This window comes from Hevea brasiliensis, chromosome 10 (genome assembly GCF_030052815.1).
Source record: "Hevea brasiliensis isolate MT/VB/25A 57/8 chromosome 10, ASM3005281v1, whole genome shotgun sequence".
NCBI classification, from domain to species: Eukaryota; Viridiplantae; Streptophyta; class Magnoliopsida; order Malpighiales; family Euphorbiaceae; genus Hevea; species Hevea brasiliensis.
In genome coordinates, this window is record NC_079502.1 from 100,586,446 (window position 1) to 100,591,040 (window position 4,595).

The 4,595-nt window shown below is 32.7% G+C and overlaps 1 pseudogene; it reads left to right on the top strand.

Moving 5' to 3' along the window:
• Positions 1-3,468: 3,468 nt before the first annotated feature.
• The window catches only part of LOC131169454 (putative UDP-rhamnose:rhamnosyltransferase 1), a 3,721-nt pseudogene continuing 2,594 nt past the window's right edge, over positions 3,469-4,595 (top strand).

Here is a 4,595-nt window from a genome sequence, read left to right on the forward strand (position 1 = left end):
TGTGATGGGTAGATATGAGATTGGCCTATGAGTGAACTTTCAATCTTCTGATTGTGCCATACAGTAAAGCTATAATGAAGGGTTCTGTTTTATCTTTTTCGGTATGTCCTTAAGATTTCCTCTCTGATTTTCTTTGCTTTATAATAAACTAAGTTAAAACTTCTGGATTGATAAATTTTAGATTATTTTTTTTAATTTAGATTTAGTCCTTAACCCCCTGCATTTCCTTTCGTTGAAATTTTAATTTCATGTTAAAAAAAAATTCTTCACGTTCAAAATGTCAAAAACCTTGGGAACCATCTACTGGGGAATTGACCGTACAGGGTCAATTTAAAAAATAACAAACCAAAATGGGGTAGAATTTGGAAAAATTACGGGAAAAGGGTGAGAAGGCCAAAAAACGTTAATAAAAATAGCGTCCTAACACGTAGACGCTATTTAAAATAGCGTCCAAAGAAAAACGCTATTCAAAATAGCGTCCTCACGTAAAAACGCTATTCAAAATAGCGTTTTTACGTGAGGACGCTATTCAAAATAGCGTCCCCCACAACGCCTCGGCAATGGCAGCGACGTGAGGACGCTATTCAAAATAGCGTCCCCACGACAGCGCCCAACCTACGCCTCCGCGGCCAAAGCAGCCGGCCGGCGTAACCGGCAAGGCTAAAACGCTAATATGATTAGCGCCCAAGACTCTCCGTAAGAAACATGAAAAACGCTAATCATATTAGCGCCCCACCTTCACCAAGATTCTGAGCAGTTGGGCCAGGCGGATCGGCATGGGACGCTAATAAAAATAGCGTCCGCGTGCGGGAAGATTCCTTGCGCAGATTGGACTTGCGCGGCGAGGCTTGGGTGGGAGGAGGCTGCGAGGCTCGGGAGGACACGGGACGCTAATATAATTAGCATCCGGAGCAGATAGGACGCAATATTCTTCGCGTGCTGCAGTGGCTCATTCCGGACGCTAATATGATTAGCATCCAAGCTTCGGGTGCCAGGGACGCTATTTTGAATAACGTCCCCACGTGACCATCGCAACCCGCCTCTTGGTAAGTTTTTTTGGTGTTAGCCTATTCTGGTATTTTTCCATTATGAGTTACCTTAGTACGGTCATTTGCCCCATTACTACCTAAAACGACTTGTCAGCCTGTAGGACCCGCATTTCACCAAGTGGGTACCCCAATAGGTCCACATGTCTCTTATAGGGCTTGTATGTGACGTCCACAAGTCACCAGTGTGGCCCACTTGCGTGGTCCAGTACTATTGTGGGGCTCACATGTTACTATTTGTGATTGAAATGCTAGAGGTTTTTTCTCCATCCGAGCGCACACCTCTGAAATCCTTGTGACCTTGTAATTCCAAATATGCAGTCGGTTTCTCCAAAATCGCTAGGCTTGTCAAAAATCAATTCGAAAAATTTCAACCATTCATTGATGATCTTCGTCATTTGATTGCCGTAAAAATCATCCTTTAAAGTTATAGCAACTAGCTCACGGGCAGCATTGTTGCTCTGTCTACGAATAAAATAAATAAATGCATGTAATAATTTATTATTTATATATAATTATAAAAACTATAAATTAAAAAATGTAAGATATAAATGCAATATATATAATTTAAATATTAATTAGGTTTTGTTTATTTTATAAAAATATTTTATTAAAAATATTTTTCATATTTTTAATATTTGAAAGCATTCAAGAAAATTAGTTAACGAAAAATATTTTTGATAAAAAAATTCAGTCCTTTTTAGGAAAAATTTTTCAAAAGGGAAAATCATTTTTTATTTTCTAAACTTTGAAAATTTTATTAAAATGTGAACACACTTATATATAAAAAAAAATAAATAAATATTATTAATTTAACATTACAACCAAACAACGAAAAATATTTTCATGAAAATATTATTTTAAAAATATTTTTCATAGAAAACATTTTCTTTATATAAGTCATTTTCTATAAAACAAATAGAGTCTTGATAATAAAATTTGTTAGACAAAAGTGTGTATTTTAAAATAACTAAAAATAAAGTGCTCTTTTAGACAAATTTTTTTCAATAGACTAATTATAATATGCCACTTTTGGTGAGTGCGAGATATGTTTGAACAATAGGAAAAAAAATGGTTAATTTCAAAACTTTCATCATGGATTAATTATACTCTCTTTGATTGAAAAAAAAAAAAAATCTCCATGATGATATTGAAACCTTTGAAATCAACTACCCTTGCTATGTTCACACATCTCGCAGTTATTATATATATATATAACTGATCTATCTATTTATTTATAATAATTTTTAGATTGATAAGTTGAGTTTATAAGTTAAAAGAAAAAGGTTAAGGAATTCAACTTTTTATTTTAGTATTTATAAGCAATATATTTATAAGTTAGTTTGATTAAATATTTTGTTATATTATTTTTATTTAATTATTAAAATTTAATCATAAATATCATTGAGTATCTTTTTAGTCATTTTAATAATAAATGTATTTATGATTTATCTTTTATTAAATATATTAACGATTTATCAGTCACTTATAAATATTTTAACCAAACACGTATATTTTTAAAATTTTAAATGTTCATAAACTTAAATTAACTTATAAATTCTAGATGCTTATAAGTTGATTTTTATAAGTTAAACCAAAAATCCTCTAAGTTTTTCGTTAACTATTTTATCAATAATATTCTTGTTCATAGAAAAAACTGAAAATAAGAATATGAAATTGAATGGTACTCATAAAAATATTTTATTTATATTTGAATTTATTTATATTTATTCTAAATTTAATTATTATTTATATGTTATCAACTTCTGTTAAATTTATTTAATTTTATATATTTAGTTAATAATTCATGTAAATATATTTTTATTAATAATTTTTATATTAAAAATTTAATAGTTGTATTAAAAACATATAAAATTTATTTTTAATAATATATTTTCTAAAAAGTTTATACTGATAAATTCGAATAATGTATATTAAATATATAAAATAAAATTTAATATGAATTCGATACGAATATTAATTACTAAAATTAATCTATCTCAACCCAATTATATTACTTAAACTCATGCTATTAGTGACAGATCAAATTGGTAACACTCTATTACTATACCAAATTAGAAGCAAATTAGAAGGGAAGATGTTGAAAGCATTGTAGATACGTGTCCAATGACAATTTAATTATACTCCAATTTTTAAAAATAGAGTAAATTATAATTTTTCTTTTAAATTTATAACAAATTCTAAGTTAATTTCTTTATTTTTAATTTAAAATAATTATATCTTTCAAATTTTATTTTGTTAACATTCATTCTTCTAAATTAAACACATTTTTGTTAGTAGAAGGTTAAATAATCAAAATCACATCAGTTTCTACTTTTTAATTTAAACATATTTTATTTTATTTTATTTATGTAAATAAACCACCACATGTTTCGAATATAAAATATAATTTGTCCTTAGGGGATTCTAGACCGACCTTTCAAATAGGTCAATCTCACGTCTTCATATTTTGAGTGCTTAGTAGAGTGGCAAGAATTTCGCTAACGCCTGCAAGTGAGAGGGTTTGATATCGGCTCACTAACTCATGATGAGTGAACCTGGTAAAAAGCTTCATGTTGCTTTGTTTCCATGGTTGGCATTTGGTCATATAATCCCATTCCTTGATCTTGCCAAGCACATAGCCCAAAGGGGTCATAAAATCTCCTTCATATCCACTCCTAGAAACATCCGACGGTTGCCCAATATCCCTTCAAATTTAGCACCGCTTATCAATTTAGTGAGCCTCCCTTTACCCACAGTTGAACATCTCCCACACAGTGCAGAGGCCACCATTGATATACCTTCCCAGAAAATTCCATACCTCAAGATTGCTTACGACGGCCTCCAAGGTCCTCTTCTCCAGTTTTTAAAAACTTCTACTCCGGATTGGATCATTTACGACTTTGCTCCTTACTGGTTACCTTCCATTGCGGCCAATCTTAGGATCTCGCGTGCCTTCTTCGCTATTTTAGCTGCATGGAGTATATCCTTCTTTGGATCATCATCTTCTGCCATGATTAATGGTGAGGATCCGCGCACTCAACCAGAAGATTTCACTGTACTTCCTAATTGGATTCCTTTTCCTTCGAAGGTCGCATATCAGCTCCACGAGGCAAAGCGAGCTTATCCTGTCGCGGTAAACTATTCAGGTGTCTCCGATGTGTTTCGTTTAGGATCAGTCATTGCAGGTTGTGATGTAATAGCTGTGCGGAGCTGCAATGAATTAGAGGCGGACTTTTTGAGGCTTCTTGGAGAGCTTCACCGCAAGCCTGCGCTTCCAATAGGTTTACTACCACCTGCAGATTTTGATGCCAGATGTAACGAAGATGAAACGTGGCTCACAATCAGAGAGTGGCTAGACAAGCAAAACAAAGGTTCTGTGGTTTACATAGCATTTGGAAGCGAGGTGGAACTGAGTCAACCTGAAATAAACGAGTTGGCACTCGGATTAGAGTTATCAGGGTTGCCATTCTTTGTTCTAAGGAAACGGGATAACTCGGTTGAGTTACCTGATGGATTCAAAGAACGAGTCGAGGACGTGGCATGGTG